Below are 24,914 nucleotides of genomic sequence, written 5' to 3'. Positions count from 1 at the left end.
GGGTAGGGTAGGGTAGGGTAGGGTAGGGTAGGGTAGGGTAGGGTAGGATGCAATACAGGGGAGGGAAAGACAGTAGCCAAGCTACCCAGTAGGAATGTTAAAGCTGAATTTAATATATCTGGTGAATTAGTGGTGCTTTCAAACCATGTGAAATCCAATTAGTCCCTGGAAGAAAGGTTAGTTTGTTATCGCCTTTCCCCATACATATGGAGGTGACTATCAAACAGATATTCAGGCTGTTGGTTCTTTTTACCTAGGAGAAAGGCTTGTTCTTGCATCCAAGAGAGTATTAACGCTGAGGACAAATGTGCTGTGCAGTTCGGGGGCATGAGCAGCACAGCAATCAACACTGATATATTAAAAAATTACCCTTTTCCAGCCAGAAAACCGTAAAGGATCAGGGACTTTGGAAGCAGCGTGACTATATGGCCAAAGTCAAGCAACACCGCTCGAAATGGCAGCCTTGAAAGAAGGGGCACAGAGAGTCTGTCAGCCTACTCAAGGTCAGGCTGAAAAACCAATGGGCTGAAATTTCCAGTTAATGGGATTGCCAGAAACAAGCTCTTAAAAACCAATAGCTGTTACTGATCCTATTGTGCTTATCTTCATAAAAGAGAAAGGCTCCTGTTCAGCTTTGTGCAAGTTTTTCTTTAACTGTCACAATGGCACTGACTGTGATGGAGAGGCACTGGTAAACAGATCCTCACCCTGGCTAAAATAAAATAAAATTAAAAATTAAAAATGAAATACAAAACCCAACAACAAAAAACCCATGTACCAGAACTGAATATGTTGGACGCATGCCCACAGGCAACCCCACCATCTTCAGAGAGCACAGAAATAACATTACCATTAGCCAACCGGCAGGCCCAGAGGAATTAAAATCTACACCAAGCATTTACCACTTGTAAGCAGGCTCTGAGGGGCTGGAGGAGACCAACAGCCAAGCCCTACTTCCTTACTCTCACAGCTGATCCCTGCATCCCCAAGAAGCCGTATTTCCATACTGCAGCACCCACCCGGTGCGTGAGGTGAGCAGCAGCATCCTCACAGCCACCCCTCTGCCTGCTGACTTTCAGGTGTGGAAGATGCTGGGGAAGGAGGGAGGAAAACTCTATTTTCTCTGAGAGAGCTGCTCCCATCCCCACATGCAGTGTGCGTAGTGTGCTTAAAAGACTAAGATGACATCTCTGCTTTCCTTACCCACTTGAAGGGTGCCCTAGAAGAGTCTTTTCCATCCCTCATTGTCATATAAATGTTCCTTGCTCCGTCTCCTTTCCCTTACAAGCCAGCACTATGTAAAAATACCTCTGCCAGTTAATTATGTCATGGTTAGATGCATCAAGAACTTAACTGTCAGCCCAAATGTTTCAAAGTATGGCACACTGGCCAGCTACAAGAGAGATTTCTTTGTGGGTTTTCACCCACCTGGGTACAGATATGGACTGCAGCCCAGTACCGATAGCGGCTATAGATGAACTTTCACAGGGGTACAGAACAGATTCATTTATGTATTTCCCTTTTCTGGGGATACATCCCTTGCTCTTGCAACCCCTTTCTACCTAACTATCGCCTAGAGTGTAGCCATGGAAGCAGAGGACAGCACCCCTGCATGGTGCCTTCAGGCAGAATTAAGTTATGGCAAAATGAGGAGTATTACACAGGTGTCCAAAATCGCAGGATTTGTTCCAACAGCCTCTTTGTGATGTGGTGTAAGATGACACAAGAGAGGAATTTCTGTCTTTGATAATGACTCTGAGTGACAAAGGAAATCATATTTAATATGAACAGATCTGGTTTCCATGCAACAAGTGGATGTGTTTTACCAACTGAGGAAGCCTGTCCTTGAGAACTGCAACTATTCAGTATCTCTGTGTGTCCTGCTGCCTTCAGTAACTTCTTTCCAAAATAAGCATTAGGGAAAAGTCAGTGTCAGACTTGCCATTATTATTAGCACATCAGGAGAGCTGGAGGACACTTCAGTTCAAGGCAGGCATCAGCACTGACACTGAAGGCAGCAGGTTTTGAACTGTCTGTGCCTTCCCTAGCACAGCAGCAGCAGCACACTAGCACAATTCACTACAGATAACCTTGTCTTCCCCGGCGATTGTGGTGGAAAAGCATATGTTGATTAGGATTATGGCAACAAATTAGCACAATTTTTCCTGGAGAAGATGTGCTTTAACTTAGTTGCAATTAACAATCTTTTCTGACCAGACAAGACTACTCTGCAACTCAACTTACCACGTACCTGTATCTCAGCCTGCACTGGGTTGCTTGCAACTTCTGCTATTTGGGGTCTCCAACTACACATGCTTTCAAAACACATCTGCTATTCAAATCATATCTGAAAAAAATCCTTTTCTGTTAATTAATTCTTAGATGTGCCGGTGAGCTCAGTGAGTACAGGATCCCCTCCGTTTTGTTCAACTTCTGCAAAATCCCAAATCCTTTCTCACCAAGAGATGCCAAAAGGCTAACATTTTCACTGCAGGCAACATTAGCGAAAACAAGACACAAGTATGAAGAATTGGACCTTCAAGTCATTCTTCCTAATACACATCTGCAAACCTGACAATGACCAAACTGTCCTGTCCTCCAGCTGTAACTTTATTTGCAGCCTATGGATCCAAGTCAACCGAATTCCTGAAGAAGATCAGAAGATGCAACTGGTTCTGTATCTAAGTAACACTGCCTTTGGATTTCACCCCACTCATAAGCATCGAAGCTTTTGCTCAATAGCTAAAATATTCTGAAAAGACCCTAAAAGGCATTTGGACTAGTCAAACTTCAATGTTTGCAAGGATCTTTACTGCACTCTTAATTCTAGAGATTAATGGGAATTAAAAATGGTGTCCTTTAAGAATTAAATTGTAACAGATGCTACATTAAATCTAAAGGAAAGTAACAATTGCCATCAAGCTGTTCTTTCAGGGCGATAAAATAACTTCCTTAATTATAATTCCGAACATGTTCTTTGCGTTTTGGGAGATTTCCTGAAATCACAGCAAATGCATATGTCCTCCCTCTCGGCACAATTTTGTTTTCACCTTAATTTCTGTTAATCTTTGGATAAAGCTATTATTTTTTTCTAATTAACCAGGTCTTTTCAATTCAGCTGTCAGCTAAGAGAGTAATGGAAAATTCAGCATTATGTTCTGAACTAAACCAAATTAGGGTAGAAATTAACAGTGTTAAGCAGGCTGTGAGATAAAAATACTTTGTAGAGAACATACAGCAATGCTGCTGAAATGAATGTCTCAAAGCTTCTCAAATGAAAATGCTTTCTTTATTTTATTTTTAATTTGAAATATGTCCCGTCCCTTCCATTTCTACAGACCAATGACAAGTTCTAGCCTAGTATGCAGTAATGTTAATGGAATAATTGATGCAGGAATACTGAAATAGATGATGTGTAAAATGGCGGGCTGCATAATTGTCTGGAGTGAGTTCAAGCATTTCTGCAGTGAAAAATAGTCCTGTTTTATAATCCTCTCACGTCTCCTTGCTGCTGTGTAGCAGGCAAATTTCATTTGGAGATGATCCCAGGATGCCATTGATTTACCAAGGGGATTCCTAAAGTCTGAAGGTTAAAGCCTTCTTGCTCCCACTTAACAGCACCTGGGAGAGGTATCAATGGATCCACACTAATTTTGGCAGTATTGTTCAAATTACATCATTTTAATAAAGGGATTGCACATCAGGCTGAATCTTTGTCATTCAGCAGTGACAAAACAGTAGATGACAAAACACCTTATATATATATATATATATATATATACCTTTCTTTTCAAAATGTGAAGTATTATGTGATGGAGGAAGGGGGAGCAGGAAGGAGTTTTAAAAATTATGATGCAATTAATTTCTGCTTCTCTGAAATATGCAAGAGCCATTACATTTGCTTGGTATTTCTCATAAAATGAGTTGTAAGCTGCTGAAGCAATTAGAAACTAATTGCTGGAAGATCCCCCCAAGACATGCAAGATAAAAGAAACAGGAGACAGCCAGAGACTTGGAAGCAGAACTCTATCTGTTTCCTTCCCAATCTGTAAGAAATAGCAAGTTCCACTTCTACAGGTGCCAGGGTGACTCCATGAGCTCACACATCAGCTGCAGATGGTTATACGCATTTACATTCCCTTTGTGCGCTGTCTGGGATAATTGGGTACTGCTTCTCTTATTTGAACCACAGAAAGAACACATCTGGAGTTTTTCCTCTCTCTTCTCCTTTGCTGCATGAGCTCACCAGCTCTCCACACATCATTCACCCTCCATCTCTTCCTCATCCCTCAACCCTCCAGACTGACTATGTCATTTCCATGACAAATGGATCCTTTCTGCTGGTGTGAAGAACATGAGCCCAGCATCTGTCCATGCAGGGCTCTTCCCGGCTGCCACTGACTGTACAGGGTGTTCATCCTCAACAGCACCGTGGTGCTGCTGTGAGACACTCACAAGCACAGAGAGCATGCTGCAGCAGCACTCCTCCTCCCAGGGCCAGGCACTGCAGATATTTCCCCCTGCCCAGACCTGGTCTGCTGATCCTCACCTCCCCAGAAAAGAAATTCTTGTTCCTTACAGGTTTCGAGGCAGCGGCTGATCTCATTTATGCACCCAACAACTCTGGGTCAAAGCACCAATTCTGAATCCTCACTGTGACCGTGGGGATTAGTAACTTTGCAATAACACTTAAAACCAAGAGACAATAAATAATCTTTTGGTAGGGTTGAGGATAGCTTAGTATCAGTTAAAACACGTATATTTTTTTGTTTAGTTTTGATTGTAATTTTCTTATGGATGCCAAGGAAGAAGCAGGGCTTCCTGTCTGTTCATGGTGGATATGCTGCTCACATGTAAACTCAGATGTAGATACTGCAAAAAGACTGAAAATACAGTTATGAAAAGAAATGTAAACAAAAGGGCCAGACCTGTACTCCTATGCAAGCCTCTTGGTACAAATCTACTGAAGTCAGGAGAATTATACAAAGCATCACTCTGACTTTATTCCCTGATTAAATATGCTGATAGCACTTCTAGAACTTTTATTATTATTATTATTATTATTCTTTTTTTCCCCCTCAAATGCTTTATAGCTTCCCTTTGCTCTCGTCCCCTTTCATCTCTGATCATTTTTGACAGGTAATCCAGCAACATCAGCCTCTCCTGAGGAGATCCCTATACCCAGAGCAGTGTGCTTTCAATTTGCTCCAGCACTCCAATAAACACCCAGCCCAGACAGCCCAGGCTGAGCTTTTTTAAGAAATACTGAACGTCTGTGATTCCAGTTGGTTTTAAAATGAACTGCAGATACACAGCATCTCTGAAGCATGTGAGAGCAGGAATAAGCGGAGAGGTAATTGTAACAAGACCAGTTCTTTGAGCCCTCCTCCAATATGTTAGCTATTTTTTGTCTCTGAAGAAACACTGTTCAGCCCAGAAGACACATTTCCATAGGGAACGTGGTGCTAGTTCACCAAGATGTCACGGTGCTAATCCAACTGCCCTTTCTCTTTCCCTTATTTTCCCTCTGTTCCGAGAAGCAGTAAAGCATCTGTGACCAAATAAGGCAACACAAGAATATCCTTTAAAAAAATCCATCATACCCTGACAATTAACATGCTGGTGCAGTCAATTCTTGGAACATCAAATCTACTATGATATGTGCACACTAGAGTGATTTAACAAGCATTTTTCTTTTGCTCTGCTGTCTTGAACTCAAACATGCTGAAGTAATTTTAAAAAATGGTTTTCTGTTTGTAGCCCAGTCTAAATATTTTGTTTCTTTTCTCAAGAGAATACATAATGCGCACCATTGTATTGTTTTTGTTCCGAGGAGCTTTCTTGGGGAAAAATAAATAACTAAATAACTAAATAAATAAAAGCTTTGAAGATTGGCCTTAAATAACAAATAGCATATTTTGCTCAGCTACTAATTTGCACTTTTTTGCAATAACTAGGGAAGTATTAAATTTGGTTATCCAAGCTGACCTGTATGTAAGAAGTTCTACTCAATCATTTTCCCTAGTAATCTCATATGGTTCTGTAAATGCTATCCCTCTCACATGTGGCACTGAGTCACATTTTTATTTGATTGGGATCTGGCCATGGAAATCACCTTCTGGCACATGCGACATGGAGCCCCCAGGTGCAGGACCACGCTGCTCAGGAGCCGCAGGGCCCTGGAAGAGCAGCGGGCAGCTCCCTAACGCAGAGCTTCCTGGTAGCACTGTGCACACTCAACTCTTGCAGTTACTCTCAGTTTAGGGAGAAGCTATTTTGCATCCAAACTTCTCTTCTGGAAGCAGACCCAGACTGTATCAGTATGCAATTATTTAAAGATTACCAAGTGATCGTGTAACTAAGTGCTGCATCACAGAATGACATTGACTCATACGAAAAGGTGGATTTCAGTGCTACCGTGGCACTTAGGTGTAAAGTTTAAGCCAATGGTTGGCAGGTTAAGATTCCGGTCTTTCCCTGAGCAGTTGGTTGTTTTTTTTTTCCTCTCTTCAGGATGCAAATGGAAAATACGGACCAAATCATCGCCTCCTTAAACCTCATTAAGCTGCCTTCCTTATATATATCAAATAAAAAATAAGGCATCAATACAAAGAATGTCATCCAATATGGAATTGCCTTGTACTGGATTTAATTTTGCACATGCTGATGAGGACCTGGCCCTTTTTCAGCAGGTAGCACACCGACACACATGAAGAGGCCTTCTATTTAGATTGTATGTGTATTCATTTTATTGTCATTTTCTGCTCAAGATTATAGCTGCTAAGATGACTATTGCTTTCTCATTTGTGTATGCAGACCAACGTGCCATTTGAGGGTTAATATATGATGGAAGCATGACAATAAAATTAGCAATGCCCTGAGCAACAAACTTTATCAAACTCCTAAATTTACAGGATTAGCAATGGATTCAGTGCACGGGTATTAGGAGTAAGATTTATGCCAATTAGCAGTAATAGCACAGATTATTTGGGAAGAGCATTCACAATAGTCAGAAGCTTCTACTTTTAAACTATGTTGTTAGGACATCCATTTTAAGCATTCATGTCCACTTAAGACTATTTTTTACACATCTCCCAAGTGCTATTTCATTTCTTACGTGCATTCATGGCATTGTTTCCCAAGGCAGTGAAGAAGAGTAAATAATTCCTTTTCTAAGCTCAGTCTTGCAGGAGCTACTCTCAGTCTCTTTAGATTCAGGTCAGATTGCTCTCAGCAGAATCCAACGTGCATCACATTCTTCACTCCTCTACAGCAGGTATGATTCTGATCACACAGAGGTCAGTGGGAAAATTCCCCACTGATTTCAACATGCATTGGATCAGACCCTAAACCGCCAGAGCAATCAAGAGATCTGAAGGAAAAAATTACAGTAATTTATTGGTTGATGCCACTTGGCCAGTGGAAGACCTCAGCCTGTCTCCACCAGAGAATTTTTGATGACTGGATATAGCTCCAGGCCTCTGCAATGGGCAGTTTCCCTGTGGGCATCAGGACAGCAAAGTCCATGCACAAATCTCATTGGTATCCTGATTAGAAAGTGATAACTGTATAAGACTTAGACTTTTCCCATATGTTCTCATGCTATAAAACAGGGACAAAGCCACAACACAGGTGCCAGCCCAGACTAAAACACTTCTGTCCCCTGGAAATTCAGGTCTGATCCACTTTGTGTGGAGAACCTTTGGGTATGGTTCTCTACAACTGAATCGTCATGAATTCCTGAAGTGCCAGGACAATATCCCTTCACGTCTTCATGAGGACTTACTTGGAGCCATGGGGAATGTGCAAGCTGGCGCCTCTACAGCACGTGGAGACAAGGATGTTTTGCTCTAAAACAGTTTATAAATTTAGTTTATCCCTGAAGAAAAGCTGGTTAATACAACTAGTTATCTACAACTGTAACAATTACACTGAAGCAATTTGTGTGTGGACATAATTATGTTCCTAATGAAGATTAATTTATATGAAATGATTTTAATTACGATTTACACAGCCTTTAGCTACAGTACAGACAGTATTCTGATGTTTATGCCTCAGCAGAAGTGAGATTTATACTTTGCTGTGTCAAAGGTAACCATAATTATTTGCTGGGCATTCAGTGTCAGATGCTGCTGTCATTGCTGTCATTGGTTTCAGTGCCGTAAACCTACACGGAGAAGGATTAGAGATGGAACCTTTGTCAGTCACTTTCAAGAGCCATTTGCTCAAACTCCTCAGATAACAGCCTGTCTGCCTCGCAAGTACTTCTGCCTGTTTGCTTCAATTTTCCCCAAAAGCAGAGGGAATCTTGCTTTTTATATCAGTAGGTGCATGTGGAAGCCTGCAGATCTGTACAGTTTGCCAAAGTGTCTTCTCAACTGTAAGCTAAGAGAAAAACAGCTCTAGGAGCCCAGCATACATATTAGATCCAAATTTGAAACATTAATTCCAAAGGATCCTAGGAGGCAGCATCTTCATTATTCAGAAAATTGTGGCATGTAAACTCCACCTACCAGCATTCAAAAGGAATGAGTGATCAAAGCCAGATTACAAATTCATTAGCAATTAATCTGTCTGGAAAACCTTCCCTGATGCTTTGCAGGAATATGACTGAATAGTAATAGTTACAATAGGATTATGGCCTGAACTGTAAACAGCTCCTGAGAAACATGACCACAGGAGCCCTGGAGCTTCACTCCCACTGGGATCCTGTTTGGAAGGGATGTATTCAGAACCCTTTATGCCAGAGACCTTTGCAAATGCTAACATACCAAGTTGAAGAGCTGGTGATAAGGAGCCTTTGCACTGGAGTTTCATTGCACTTCCAGAATCGCACAGCATCTTGCAGGATCCAAAACTATTGCCTCAGTTATGCCCTGTGCAACTCCAATGCCTTTGGTGAAACTGAAGACGATGTAAGTCAGGGTGTAACTGGGCCCAGGGCTTTTAAAAGCAGAACAACCCCTGGGGCATGCTGCGGTCTTCCTAGCCTTCTCTCAACGTGTGGGAATGGGACTGAGTGACACAAAACATTTCATCTCTCCTACTTTCCGAAAAGGCTGCCGTGGAAAAGACCGTCACAGTGTGCATGCATCCAAAACACTTCCTTTCCAGGCTGGCCTCCCTTGTGGCTTAAAGCACTTTGGCCTTACCCAGGAGGCCACGACAGCTCACTGCCTTTTGAAGGGGAAATCAAAGGGTGCTAAATTCCCCTTTGAAGCATGGTCTCAACATATAGAACGAGTGCTTTGTGCAGTGAGACAGTGTGGAAGCTCTCCAACATCTGCACCGGGCTAACATGCAATGGGGTTTCTCCATAAGCCAAAGTTACAGCCTGCCAGATTTGTTTCAGCCGAGAGCCACGCTTATCCCACTCAGCATTCATTCCAATACATATTTCATTGTATTAATACATATTTTATTGCACTTTTTGTACCAATTCCTCCAACATTTTGCTTTTGCAATGGTGCCTAATAGCCCATGATTGCACGTGTGCATGTTTGCGACTTGTGCGATTTCCTCTGTCCCTAGGAGGGACCAATCCTTCCAGACTCCTACTTTTTCTGTGTACTGCTTGCAGTGAGCGGAACAGCTCTCTCTTCAGGGGTTTGTCTGCTCACATATTCTACACGTAACGTGAGTAACTCCATCTCATGTCTGCCCACTTCACTCCAGCCATTCCTACGGCCTTACATCATTCATCTTAAAGGCAACATCTAGGGCCAAGCCCTGCACTCTACCCATGTAAGCCAGGCCGTGCGACTTCTGCTTGCAGCCACAGTCCTCCTGGTTGCAGGAAGTTTTATTCATGGAAATATAGATTATTATGCAGTAAAATAGTAGGGAAAAAATGTATACAAGATAAACCAAAGCTTGCCATCAACCTTCACCTGAGCTGCTACTTCTGAAATAGGACAGGCCACGGCATCGCCAGCAGTGAACCACAGTGACACCAGGCAAAGAAAACCGTGAACCTCGAAGTACACTATTTTCAAGACATTATTTAACACACCCAAGAAGCCTCCTAAATTTTGAGAGTTGCAGGAAAAATATATAGAGGAGTCAGATGTTTCAGCTGTCCAGTTCCACAGTCCAAGCTAAAGCTATAAAGGGCTCTCTGAAAGCCCACACAAGTGCGTATCTGCAAGGCTGTACGTGTGTATGTGTGTTTGCACAAAGATCATTTCACATCTGGAAAGAAAATGTAATATTTTAAAATATTACAGAGAAACTGTCCACAAGGTATTTTCACCAGCAGATCTTCAAGGACCAGAGGTGAAAGCAGTTGGGAAATTTGCTATGTTCTCAAATGGTTCCTGTCGGGAAGTGCTTCGCTGCCTAGAAAAATCACCAGTGGTTTTAAGGACTCGTGTTAAGATTTAAAGCATTTGAGGGGGAAAATGCTCCATGAAAGTATCAAAATAACTAAAAACAGTATACTTTAGGTTATGGTTTTTTAATCAAATTCAATTTATCCCATTTCACTCAAATTTAACTCATGAATTTGTAGCCTATTTTCCCTTAGAGAAATCTAATATACACGTTTCAGATGTATTTATTTTTAGCTGTACAAAATGCATCCTCTTCCCTACACACCTCAGAGCAGACTTGTGAAAACTAATTAAAAACCACAAGTACGCACACTCCTCTCTGCTTCCACCTAAGGGTAAGAGCTACCATCTTTGCAGTCACCCAGCCCTGCCCAGGGAAACACAGGAGAGAGAACAAAGCTATCGACATCTCTTCAACATCAAGTTTTTCAGGCATTACTGGGCCACTGGGCAAGGCAGCTTCGAAATGGCAGGGCCCTCGGTTATCACTGAGGTATTAGATCCAAGAAGGGCATCTGGTTGATCCTCCCTGGTGCCCCAGCACCCAAGGTGAAAGGAGATTTATTAGGAACTATCTGCAGTTTTGCAAATCCAAGCCAATACCTGGGATTTGCACTCCAAAGGTGAGAAGGCAGAAGAAAAAAAACATGTGCAATGGTGCTGCTCACAGGAGCAAACAGCCTTGCACTTTCTTCTTTTTTATTTTTATACTCCTGATGTTCCTGAAGCAGAACACAAGACAACAAAGCCCAAATTCACAGGTTACAGAAGGATGGATTAGTGTATTGAGACCCAGTTCTCCAGAAGCAGATGGCCACAGGAGCCTCCTGGGACTGTATCACAGACACTGAACCACTTGGGCAAAGCAAGGCAAAAAGCCCATCCCTCAGTGGTAAGTGTGCACTGAGAGCAGGCTCGAGACCCCTTCCACAATCCTGCTCCTGCCCAGCATCTTGTCTGGATGGGCTCCAGATAGCTCTTTGGCTGGCAGAGCACTGATCCTAAACTGACTGAATTTCGCTAAAATTAGGCATTTCAGTATCTCACTGAAAGTAAAGTAATGCAGCTTGTTCCCCACCATCCACTGCACATTCTTATCCACACACTGCTGAAGAAGACAGACACAAATGATGTTCCAGAGATCTCCCATGAAAATGCAGGGACAAAAACACTGAGCAAATACCCTGTCCCCACCCCTTACGGGTGAGCAAACAGTGCCTCAGAGCACCAGCTGGGCCAGGTGGAGTGCAGACATCTTCCTACTGCCAGGAAGGCTGAGATATTCCCTGCCTCCAAATACCCCCACTATCAGGAAAAGAAATTAAAAATATAACAAAAACAAAAAAAAAAAAAAAAAAAAAAAAAAAAGCTTGAAAAACATCTTCCACTATTCTTGTATAATAAATAAATAGTAAGCTGTGATATTTGCAAAGGATGCTGACAAAGTATTGCTGACTCCATTTCAGCCATCTCATTCTCTTTCTCCTGGTCTTTCAAGTTGTTATGTTCCCTGTGACAGACTGATGATGTAGAAAAAATGCTCTCCTGCCACACCACACTCGGGCAAGTAGTAACCCCAGCCTCAGGTCACCAGTTCATTAGCTCTCCTCTTCTTTCATCTTGTACGATTTTCCACACGTGCCTCTTTCCCACAAGGAATTCTTTGTTCATTTTGTGGCTGTGAAAAAAATCGAGTTATTTCAGCTATTCACACCTTCAGACAGGCTTCCACCTCGCGGCTCTCCAGGGATGAATCAGGATTAATTGACCTCTCCCCAAAGTCCTCACATGATAATGAAGTTTGCCTAGATGCTTTGTCTGGGAATGGCAATTTTGAAAAGGCAGGGAGTGCACGTACTATAAGAGCTGTGCACAATGCAGCTGGGAGTTTAGTTTAACTGGCAAGAAAAAATAGAAATAAGCCTTCCATGGACTGTAGGGAAAAACACTACATTAGCAGAGGAAGAGAGAAAGGTGAGGGAAAGAATCAGTGATGTGGAGAGGGGAGGATGCTGAAGTCACCTCCTAGCTGTCATACCTGCTGCGTGACCTCGACAAGCCAGACTGAGGGCGTGAGGCAAGGAGAGATCAGAGGGGGAAGGGCACTTGGCCAACCTGAGGATCCGCGTGAGCATTTTCTATCTGCAAAATGAGGACAGTAACACAGCTTTATTTTGTAATGTATCTGAGCTGCACCGATAATGTCCTTCCTGAGGGTGCAGCTTTCCCGGCCACATCCAACACCAGCATCGCTGATGCTGTTCTCCAAATGTACTTGCTTTTCCTGGATTTTTAATTTGCTCTCCCTTGAATAACCTAACCATCCATGAGGTGCCTAAAATACTGTTATGCGTGACTAATTACTTGTCCTGGAAGGTACTCTTGTTTTTCCCCCAAATCAAAAGGTATGTTTATCCAAAGTAATCCTATTTTGTTGAGGCATAAATGCATTGATGCTAATTATCATCCGTTTCTTGAGGACTGCAGAACTTGAGTGCTCTACATTGAGCTGAACTGCAAGTACCTTTCCATTTCATCAACATGTTGTGAACTTTCCACTCCAGATTCCTGTCACCAGCAGTCTCTGTCAGACAGAGTCTGTCACCATCCTTACATTAAAATTTTTAATCTTTTATTCCTCCTGCTGGGACAATCTGAACAAGGAATACAGAGTAACCACAGTAATCACAATTCTTAATTTTTAACTTAAATTCATCCACTTGGCACCTGTGATTACTGAATGTGAGCTCAATTTGACAACACCCTTATTTTGACACAAATTTGCCACAGCACTTCTTTTGCCATGTGCCAGTTCGATTACAAAGACTCCCCCTCTTCACTGCTGCCTTCCAGATGCACTAAACTTCCCTCCTGCAGTCTACAAGAAAATGACTTGGCTCCTCTTCCACTGCTTTCTTTTTATTCCATTACTCCAGGCAAATAAACGAGACTAATTTGCATTAAGTCAGCATATCACTCCCAACCCCCATATCACTCACAACTCACACCTTTTCTTTCCTCTGTGCAAATACCAAAAAAAGCCCAATTCTCATGTACTAGTAGCTTGCATACTTCAATATCCAGATCCTTTCTTATCCCAGGTGAAAAAAATAAATAATAAAACAAAGATGGATAGAAAACAAAAGGAGTCATTATAGCAACACCCCACAAGGCAAATATTGATTGTCGTACATAGCTAAATTTGATTACTGATGTTCAAGGGCCAAATCCTGTTTGCGCTTACTCCTCAGTCTACCAGTTTATATAAAAGCTGGAGAAAAAGGGAGGAAAACCTGACCGAATGCACTGAACTAGGTAAATATGGCATTTAGTTCCTAGTGATATTTTTGTTAAAGCTTTCAAGATCCAGTATATTTTATGATTCCCCCGGTGATAGATCTTGGAGCAGCAATGATACAGGTGCCAAGACAAAAGGTACTGCTTCCTTTCCTTACTCCTCATGAGGAAAACCCCAGCAGGGCAAGGGCAGGGTGCTCTAAGTCCCTTCACACCAAACTCTAGCGAGCAAATGCCGGTGACCTATTCAGTAAGGCCGAAATAACAATAGGATTGGATCTCTCTTATAACCAAACAATTAAAACTTTTGAACCTTGCTGATACACCTATGCAAAAGAATAAGATACACTTTTCAGGTTAGGACACTTGTACTGCCCGCAGGGGATCTGGCCTTTAATGGTAGCTCTAAAACCCCTTCACCCACAGCAGCTGTTTCTGTGCATGCCTACCTATTATACAAGAAGCCTCATAAGCATTTACATTTGCAAGAAAGAAGCAACATACCCCTCGGGCCCCCCTTTGCTCACCCGACTGATGCGTGTTTTATTTCTATGAGACTGACTTCTCTGTCCATTGGGGTGTGCAAACACATGTCCTTCCTTTCCAGCTTCCACAGCTGCACGTGGAAGCTGCTGTTCACCACCTCGCAGGCAGCTGTACGAATACAAGCTGGTGAAGCACCTTGACGAGAGCCTGGTTGAACCAAGGCTGCCTCCTGGGTGATGCCACCATCGCAAAAGAGCCCTGTTTTCACTTCTGATTCTGTAGCTCTGGAGAACGAACCCACACCAGACCTCTCCTTAGATCACACTAGCCACAAGCTTCATTCAGTGACTTATACCAATACAAAGCAAGTGCAAACCACAAAAGAAGGCAGAAAAGTCTTTATGCTAAATCACAGGTGTGTCATGTTTACAAATTATCCAGCTGGGGCCAAGCCCCCAGTTTGTAGCACCTGATACTCTGAGGGAAGCATATCAAGCTTTTTGGTACAACCATACTCACGTTTGGAAGTTCAAGACATGGTGCTCTTCTTCTCAACCATTTCTTTTTCTCTTCTCTTCTAGCCAACCATTTTCCTTTCAGCACATGAATCAGATTCCTACCTCATCCCCCTCTGAGCAGGGTCAGACTCCTTATCGCCTGTTACTGCGTTAGAGGTACGTGCTTGTTAGTGGCCTCTGCCCAGCAGGCAAGTGGAGAACAGCATGGAGCAGATGTCTCTTAAGTAAGTAAAGATTCATAAATTTCCTCCATAGGAATAGAGGAAATCTGGAATTTCTTCATCTTCAGAAATCTGTTTTGTCTCCTGCCATGTAAACGGGCAGATGGTTGGCCTGATAAAGTCCAGTTCTGCATACCAGATTCCCTGATGAGGTAGGGACACCTCAGCATTGCCTCCCTGCTCTGCTCTGTGTACGACATCTCTGCAAATGCCCTGTAAATTACTGAGCCAAAATCAAATCTTTAAAGCTAATTCTCTTACCCCCTGCTGATGGAGCAGAGGAAAAGGGGCTGTATCCTGAGCTAAGGAAAGCCTTCAACAGCAGGATTGTGGATGGCTAACAGTCCATCCCAGATGTGAAAACAGAACTAAAGCAATATAATTCGGAAAACACCTCCGAGGAAATTTTTTCTTCTACAGCAAACAGGATAAGTTATTTCTTGGAGGGCCTTTCCTTCCTGTTAAACACAGCTTGTTTGCCGCAGCCCAAGCGGCTCAGCTTTTCCACTGAGCAGAAGCGACTGTTTAAACAAAGGATTTGCTGGGAGCTCAGTTACATCATTGCTGCTGCTTCTGGCTGCTGAGGAGGAGGTGTGATTAACGTATCAGCAGAGATGCTGAACGGTCAGCACTAGGCAGGCTGGCTGCATTGAGCTGCATTCTGCTGGGAAAAGTGTGCTACAAGGATGCAGTTACTTAAAAACTATTCTGACCTGAACAGGTCAGAATAGTCAGGAAAGATTTTCCCTCTGCATATTTATTTTTCCTCTGCAGAAATGAGGTAGACAAACACCTAACCTGCTGCCCGGAGCAGCCTCGGATGCTGGCTGCAATTGGCCTGGGAGAAAATAGTAATGCCGTTTCACAAGGTGGTAATCTGGTGCCTGTGTGGATAAAATGACAGATTTGCCCTGAAGAGGAAATTGGGTAATAGCTGAGGCTGGTAGAACAATGCTCCTTTTAATGGTATCATGTTCAAAATCCACCAAACGCTCCCCTTCCTAATGCCTTTTTAAACCGTCAGCACTTAAGCAAGTGACAGAAATAACAGTGTGAGGAAGGACAAGGACAAGCAATAATAAATACATTACTCTGGTTTAAAAATCAGCTTTAGGAACAGATTATCAGCTAGTATAAATCAATAAATCTGCGCTGCTTTTAATAGAGCTTTCCAGGCTTATATCAGTTTTTGCTCTGCAAATAGCACCTCAGACCTTCCCATTTACAACATCTTAAAATGGTGCTTTGAGGATGCTCTGTTGTCAAGAAGGATCTATTTTTCCAACAGGATTCTTGCAAACACAGCCCAGCATGTGACAGCCAGGCAACTCCCATGCCAGCCCCATTAATGGATTTCTGCAAGTTCAAGACCCACACACATTGTGCTTTGGGAATATGTTTGCTTCGAGTGATGTCTGAAATAGCATCTCCACCACTGTGCCAGCTCAGGGAGAATTACACGGGTGCCAGCCACAAGTAATTCTTTTACAGCTCTCCACTGAGAATTCAGCATCTTCTTCCCAAATACCCAGCTAAAAGGAGTGGAGGGGATAAAAACCTAGAGTGTCACACCTCACTGTTGAAAATAAAGGTAGCTGAGGATACAGCCTCCCGTGTCTCACATTGAGACTAGACCCGAAAGCAGCACACAGATAGCTAACCGTGTCAGGGAGGTGTTCAAATATTGAGGCGTGATGCCCAAAGGACACCAGTCAGAGCCCAGTGTGACCTGACATCAGCTGCACTGATGTGCAAGGACCGGGGAAATTGAGCCCCCTCCCAGATCTGCAGTTAGCAGCTGGAGCAGACGAGACAGAGCTGAGACGGAAAGGCAAAGACCCCTCTGCACCATCTGGCAGGCCCGAGAAGAGATGCACTCTGGGCCCTACAAAATGGTGTGGCAGTGGCTATTTGAATCTCTGCTGCCCCTGGGATCCCAGCAGCATGGCACCTGCCTCAGGCGTGATGCCCTCGGGAGCTGCTGGCGGTGCACACGCCGCTGCTGACCCCCCCACGACGACGGTGCTCTCTTCTCCCTAAGCTTACAGGCTCTATAGGATGGTTTCTACCTTGCAGCTACCATTTTAAATCTGGTACAATGTTGGGAAGGCACTGTAGTCATATATTTTTTTGCAATCAACAAGAGATACTATTTTTTCGTGAGAACAAGTAGAAATAGCTGAGATAGCACAAAGCAACACAGGACAATATCAGTGAAGTGCTCTGTGAGGAATCAGAACTAGAAAGGCCTGGAGAGAGTGAACATTTCTCTCTTTTCAATTCTTCCTTGCACTGGCTTCAGATGCAGGTTGGACGTAGGTACTGAAGTTCCGTTCAAGATATGATTCAGTGAGGCTGGAAGAAATTTCTGGATTTTGTCATTTCTGGCTTGTCTTGAAAGGAGATACTTTGTCCTTCCTTATAATTTTCATAATAAATTATTTTAAGCTCTTTGGCTGAGGTATGTGGTAAAGACAAACACAATCAGTTTAGGCACCTTTGGTACTCTTTAGTACAAAAAATGCTGGCAGTGGGCATCAAAACAGAAAATACCAAAATTGCTTTAGTCAGGCTGCAAAAATGACACGCAATTACCAAAAACATAAGAAAAGCCCAGAAAAGTCTTCATTTGCAGGAGATCCACACAGAGACTTGATAACTGTCACAGCTTCCTCTAGATTTCTCAGGGGTTCCTCAGTGTCACCGAGTGAACCCAGCCAGGACAGGGACACCTCCACGAGGGAAAGGCCCTTCCATGGGGCTGAATGCACACAGGTCTCTTTAGCTACATGCAGGCATGAGAGAGAAAAAAATATAGCTCCTGGGGATGCTATGACCTTTGTTGTTACAGATGGGTTTATTCTAAATGACAGAAGCATTTAAATAACTGGGTAACAGTTACCTCCAAAACTGCATTTCTTGCTATATGAGACATTGCTGACTCTTAAATTATAGTTTGTCATGAAGTGGATTTTCCAGTCCTTGCTCCACAGGATCTAGCTGGGACAGTGATATCATTCCTAAGGAAAAGCCACAAATGCTTAAGTGAGCTACAGTCAAATTTGATTTAAAACAACACAAGTTTTTAGAGTTGCAAAGAACAAAACTTTCCACAGACAGCTGGCCTGGGAAAAATCAAAGCTTCGTTCATTCAGGCTCTCTTGTGCAGTGGTAGATTTGACTTGGTGCACTGGCATTTTGGATGCAAATGCTCAAAGGGTGGCACTCATAGAATGAACTCTGCAAAGAATAGATATAAAGGCCTGACTGTTGAAGAGCTTTGTTCGTGCAACAGTGAGAGGCAAGTCCAAACTGCAGTGTCTAATAACACCAGGGCAAACAAAGAGCAGCCAAGAGAGACTGGAACTGCAACACGAGAACGGGACAAGGAATGTAAAGCTTCTGCAGTGAGAAATAAACTAAAACAAAAGGCTGGTTTGGAAAAACTTTGGCAGTGGAAATAACAGGACGTATGTACACACATTTCTTCCAAATGGCCAGCAAACCACAGTTGCTTGTAAAGCTGTGCACACATTGTGTTCCGTGTTAGTGGTTGATCCGCAGCTGATTAAGACCCACCCTGTCTGTGCGTGCACCAGAGGCATCTAGCAAACAGGCTGGGGGAACGATGACGAGTTACAGTACATCCAGTTGCTTGATTTGCACCCATCATTATCTTTGTAACCAGGAGCATAAGAGGTATAAACGTGGTCTGAGTCTGATGCTCTCTGTGTAAAGCAATTAGTTCTCGGCGGTGGCATGAAGAATGCTGTTGCACCCTTCTTTTCCGAGGTGGCAATTCAGGATCAGGGCTGGTCACCCCATGTCACAGAATGCCCTGAATACATTGGACCATCATGCTGAAGTGGTCTTCAGGGCCTGTGAAAGTCTTCTGGAAACTTCAGTGAGCTTTGGATGAGGCCCTGCAGCTGGTTAAGAAGTAAGTATCCATACCTGAGAGATTAATACACATCTAGCTAGACAAAGCTGAGTTCAAGGCGCTGCCTAGGCTCCCTGTGTGCTACTGCTACCATTCAGCCTTCTCAGACTTCCGACCTCTGAATGCAGACTTCTCTGAGGTTACACAACAACATAAACCAGGCAGTTATTCAGAATGACACTGCATGCACTGAGTGACATTTCTTTCAAGTGGAGCAGTGCAAGCCCAGCACACAACGAGCAGTGCCAAGCTGCGAGGCATAACCTGGATGGCTGCAGGGGTCACGAGAGAATTCTTTTCCTCCCACTCCTGTAGAGTCAACTCTATCACCCAGGGAGCATTTCCAGCTAAAGCAAGAGCCAGGGGCAAAATGAAGGACTTAGGAGGCTAATGGTGTCATTTGGTGTAGCAAATCCCCTGAAATCCACTGACAATTTAGGAACATAATCCCCTCGCTTCTATTAGCATGACATGGTTCAGTCTTCCACACAAACAGGGGACTACAGTTCCCCTATTTCCACAAACCCATATACAGTGATTTTTCTCAAAATAGGATGCATCAAGCTGCCTAGTAGGAATGCCTTTGCCCCTGTTCATAGTGAGGATTAAGGTGTGAAATTCCTATTAGGGCAAGAGGATTAGGCTGCTGCATTTACATAAGGATTTGACACAGAGGATCGGTTCATTGGTGTACACAGGCTGATGCCCAGCCTCTGCGGGGGCTAATAGCTGATGTTTCAGAGGAGGGGGAAAGCTGCTCCTTCACAAATAATACACTTCTATTTTTTGTTTTGCATGGTGCTGCATGGAGAAGGAAAGTCCCTGATCCCTCTGGTGATCACTCTAAACACTAAAGAATGAGCTATTGGGTTGTCCTGATTATTGTCTCCATACATTTACATCTGTGGTAGGAAATTAGAAGATAGGAGACAAGAAAAACTGATAGATTTGGAATTGATGAAAGACAAGGAATTATTACACACTTAAGAAAAAATCTGTGAAGCAGCAGCTCAGGGATGAAAACTATGGCACAAGTACCTGGATTAGAGAGATGAGGTAATTTCAAATGGGAAGGAAAAAAAAAAAAAAAAAAAAGAGAGAGAGAGACTATAGCTCAAACACATGTTTTTTTTAACAACAACAACAACAAAAATACCATCTGAGTTGCTCTCCACTGAATGGTTTATGTAGTAAGGCCATGAAAGGTAAAGCTGTGCAGGCATGTGGACATAAGAAAAAAAATGGACCAAAGCAACCCAGAGTGTCTGCTGTAACACCTACTATTGCAACTCATGAACATGAAGAACTGAAATTCAGAGCCCTCCTTTTCATGATCGGATCAGAAGACTGCACCACAAACTCAGCCTTTTCCCTGGACAATTCTGCATGCTAAATTTAGCAGCGGTAAGCAGGTACATTTCCACTTCGGTTCCCGTTCCTCAATCTTCCTTCACTTAGCCCTAGGAACAGAGCAGCCCAAATCTCAGAAGATAGTTTTATTTCTTTGAACCTCAGGGCTTTTCATCAGGGAAGAAAAACCATGAACCTATAGTGCTTTCTGCTCTTGTGAGTTTAACAGCAGATCCTTTAGCGTATGTAATATATTATATTCTTGTTTATCCGCTTCAGTATGTTTCATCAGCCAAACGTAAATATTCGGTGTTAGTGTTTACTTGTTTAGCTATTGTATAGCAACTTGCATAATTAAATTACCCAAAAGCATAAAATTAACACCTGACTGGAACCTTCTTATTACAATTTATACCTGAAATAAGAAAAAAGTCCTGCAAAAGCAGAAGCTTACAGATTCAGTAATTTAGGAATACGTTCAGTGGTCATTTTTAACTATAACAGTAGAAGTAAGGAGAGACCAGCTTCAGCCATGGCCAGTGTCCTTGCCTTTCCCCGTGAAGTGCTGAACACGGCTTCTCAAACCCTGCGAGCACCTCTGCCTAAGCCAGCCTGCAGGAAGCTCTTCACGTGCTTAAGAGCTTTGATGCGTCTAAGCTGGCATGCTCGGCCGAGACCCAGCGCACGTGCCTGGTGCTGGCACTGGCTTCAGAAGGGCTGCAAAGTGCAAGCCAAGCAGCACTCACGTGCCCTGTCGCCTCTCCCTCTGTACCTTCTTGCAGCCAGGTACACCAAGTCTGGGCCTAAGTGGAAATCACCCCCCTCAAAATCTCTTTAGACACAATAACATTTCTTACTAACTCGGGATTCCATAGCCTACATAGGAGCAGTAATAAGAAACCAGGGTTCATAAAACCAAGGCCTTTGCCCAGATCATTAAATCACAACCCTCTCAACTCTGGAAGTTATTCATTGTTTTTCTCTTGAATGAACTCTGACTGGTGTATCCTTCCGAGGCAGAAGAAAGTCATTAGCAGCTATTTCATAGATGTGACCTGCACAGCATACGATTATTATAAAGAATGAACAGCCAGTCACACATCAAATTAAGGAACAACTATTCATAAATCCAAAACCCAGTCTGACATCTTGCTTTTGTATGGGGTCTGGTAAAATCCCATTTGAAGCAGAATTGGAAATCATGCCTTTCAATTTTACTCCTCCGTTTGTGCAATAACAGGCCATTTCTGGCACACACTGCCACTTCTCTGACTCAGGGAGAAAAGGTGGATGTTAAAGAAGCCATAAATAGCATTTGATGGTGCTCCCCTTTCTATTACAAGTTGACTTTGATTCAGCTCCCTGCGATTAACAGGAACAAGAGAAAGACAAATAAAATTATCCCAGCTGTTTGTGGCCAGCAGACCTGGCCTCCCAGCTGAGAGCTCTTTGTGCTGCTGAGAGCGTCACCAAGCAACCAGCCCTTGCAGCTGCCAGACGACAAAAAAGAAGTGAGAGCATGACTTATGGAAAGGAAGCACATGTGAAGGGGATAAAGGTTGGGACTGGATCTCTCTCCTGGCGCTTTGTCTCCTGGCCTAAATACAGCACCAGATAAAAAAAGGAGATCACCGTCAATGGGACTCACCCGCTGAGGGGGCAGAACCCGGACACTTGTTTTGTGTTAGAAGCCAGACCCTTGGAGTACTGAACCCAGGTATCCCATACACGGTACCAGGACACCATGAAAAGATGAGAGATCGAGTCTGTTACGATGTTATTGAGACTTCATCAATTTTTCTTCATCAATCTTAGCTGGTGGTCCACAAACCAGCACAAGGTGGTCCACAGTACCTCTGCCAAAACGGCCCTATTGTCCCAGCTGTAAGTCAAACCTACATATAAGGCAAGTGGAAGTGAAAAAAGATTGTCTGATAATTGGAACAATATGGCAAGGAAAGCAAAGCAAACAGGCAAATCCCCATGCACGCAAGCAGGGAATTAATAAAATGGGAGAAAAAATGGGTTGATAAATGAACATTCAAACTGTCGACAATGCTTTACTGATTGCTGTAGCAATGTTAGCTCTTAGAAAACTGCTAGAAGTAGGCAGTCCTTGATTAAAAAAGAAAAAAAGGCAGTTGAGATACCTGACCTATGTCATCCCCCAAGCAATCTGTAGGATCACTTAAGTCTTACAGGTGAGTCTTTTTAAAAACAAACAAACAAAAAAAAAAAAACAGCTAGGACATGATTTTTAAAAAAAAAAAAAAAAAAAAGAACATTAAACACAAATTAACAACCTCATTTCAGCCTCCCCATGAGTTTAAATGAGGCAAATCACACCTACCTGAAAATGCCACATTAATTGCCTAAACCTGGGTCACACGCTGCAGCTGAAACAGGAGCAATGCCAGGAGCCCTGAGACCCCCTTCTGCTGCTTGAGTATCTGAAGCACACTGTCTCTCTTCCATCATGTAAAATATTTCCTGTGGCATCATCTACCTCCTGCTTTTGAAAGTAAGTCTTTGGTGAGTTATGCTTAGGCAAAAAAAACCACACACAGGTTGATTTTCACCAGTATTAAATATTAGGAGATCTGTACATTAGAGCTCAGTGTATCCACTTTGGGGCTTAACTTTATTTTTCCTTGTTTACTGCCTATTTTACACTAAGCTGAACACTTCACACATGCAGCTGGAAACAACCCAAACAATGAGTATCAGGATCAGATGGGATTGTTTCCAGCATCTGCTTTTGGAAGAGAAAGCATTTTGAAGAAACAATGTAAAATGGAGCAATTCCACACTGTTTGGCACTAAATCACTACCTGCTGCCAACAACAGTGCAAAAACTTTTTGAAGAAGCTCATGAGGTGGATAAATATTCAAGGAAAAGCAGACATTTCAGAAACTGTTCCATTTTAAACCTGCAAAAAATGCCAAGGATGCAAATATCTTTGTTGCTTTAGGGAACTAAAAATAACACTCACCAACAGCCTCTAGCAAGACTCTTACACAAAATTCAGGCAGCCTTATGGCTTTCATTTTGAGTGTGGCACATGAACGTTTTGCAGCCCTCTGACTAGGGTTGTCTAAAATGAAGGAAAATCCCCATCCCATTTTCTCTCAAATATTAAAATTCACTAGAAGCAAAATTATGCCTCGATTTTTTAGACAGTATTAAGAGATGTAAGTTCTTGTTTCTAATCCATAATGAAGGGCTTTCAAGTAGGCAGGAACAGCATTCACAGCTCCTAACATTGGCTATCTAGCTCAACTCTTTGATACACTTAATTTACATGTAATCCTGCAGTCTGCCAGCAGTTGATAAGGTTCCTGATACGTGCACGTTTGAGGAAGAGAAGTTTAGTCCTCTTACTGCCTTTCTGGGGAGCTGAGCTCCACGATGGAAGGATACTCAGGTTTAAGTTTTCAAACAGATTTTTGCTTCTTAGCCTGATACATATGTCCCCAAATAGCTTTAAAATTATTGAAATGTTGAAATAGCTGCACTGCGTTTTTTGCTTCTGCTTACGTTATTAAAATACTTCACAGACTCCTGTAAATACCAGGCAGCATGGAAAGCAGGATGAAAGGCATAATTTCTCTGTGCTCCAATGATACTATTTTGGAGATATAAAGACAAAGTATGAAAATTAGGCAGATCAGAGGAGTGGTTGACAGATGCTACAAATCCTGAGATAATGTCTATATGACACACTTGACTGAAGAATGGACAAGCACTCATTAAGAGCAAGATTTTAAAAAGCACTCCATTTCTGTGCCCCAAATGTAAAGAGCAGGATGACACGGTTTTGATAAAACCATTTCAAATGTTTCATCACACAGCGGGGTGATGTCACCTCTGTCTGTAGTATTATAGCACAGATGGTACTCACCATCAGTAGAGTTACAGCTTCTCTCAACCTCTTTACATAACTAGACACCTCGGACCTCCAAACGAAGTTACCTTTCTGGGTGCCATGTCATTCTGACACCCAGTTTCCCAGACTCCCAGCCTCATATCCACAGGCAAATACCACAACGTAGAAGCCATGAAGAACCATGTAAGCCCAGGTGATTTAGCACCGAGCACTCCATGGTACACACTCTGACCACTTGTAACTTCATGTTTCACCCAAATCCCAGTCCTAGCATAACGTATCAACAAAGGAGCTTCCAAACACCTTTATATGTTATCCCACGCCTCGTAGCGAAGGTGGGAGAGCTGCAGAGGGCTGCAGGGCAGCAATCACTGGAGGAACTCCTTCTTTGCTTCCATCTTCTGAGGGTCACTTGCAAATGTGGAGAGGTAAAGTGGAAGGGCATTTAGAAGAATGTTCCTTTCTATATTTTGAATGCATACTGTGTGTTCTAGCATGTTATTTTGTTCTGAATCTGTGCTAAGACATTGGTACTAGCCTGTTTCATCAAGGCCAATCCTCTGCTGAATAATTATATTTAATTTAAAAGCCAAGTATAAGGGTAATTACTGTGCATTATTTTGCACTTACGATCTTCCATTATACTGCTTTTCCTCGTGAGTTTTTGAAGTCCACATATCCACTGGCTCTCTCCCCCCCATGACACTGTTCCATGATTCTGTATTAATAGATAAACAAAGTGAAAGCTTTTCTTGCAAATTTACATTGATTCATACCGCGTTATGTTCCGTATTTCATGATTCATTTTAACTTTAATTCCAGTTGACTTATCTAGTGCAGAAGGTGAGTTTCCTAGCGAACTTTCAGCACAAGCCCTACAGAGA

The 24,914-nt window shown here is 42.8% G+C and overlaps 1 protein-coding gene and 1 long non-coding RNA gene across 8 annotated transcripts in view; both read right to left on the bottom strand.

The window, feature by feature from the left end:
* Window positions 1-23,880, bottom strand: part of LOC118165804 — a 25,805-nt gene extending 1,925 nt beyond the window's left edge. The window contains exons 1-3 of the long non-coding RNA XR_004750249.1: window positions 23,868-23,880; window positions 11,174-11,178; window positions 10,727-10,730 (exon numbers count right to left, since the gene is read on the bottom strand). This is a non-coding gene — a long non-coding RNA (uncharacterized LOC118165804). The remainder of the gene's footprint in view (window positions 1-10,726; window positions 10,731-11,173; window positions 11,179-23,867) is intronic.
* Window positions 1-24,914, bottom strand: part of DCX (doublecortin) — an 89,465-nt gene that overhangs the window by 27,949 nt on the left and 36,602 nt on the right. The gene's annotated exons all lie outside the window — the stretch shown is intronic.

Source organism: Oxyura jamaicensis, chromosome 4 (assembly GCF_011077185.1).
Source record: "Oxyura jamaicensis isolate SHBP4307 breed ruddy duck chromosome 4, BPBGC_Ojam_1.0, whole genome shotgun sequence".
Lineage (NCBI taxonomy): Eukaryota > Metazoa > Chordata > Aves > Anseriformes > Anatidae > Oxyura > Oxyura jamaicensis.
This window is presented reverse-complemented; position numbering and strand designations above follow the sequence as displayed.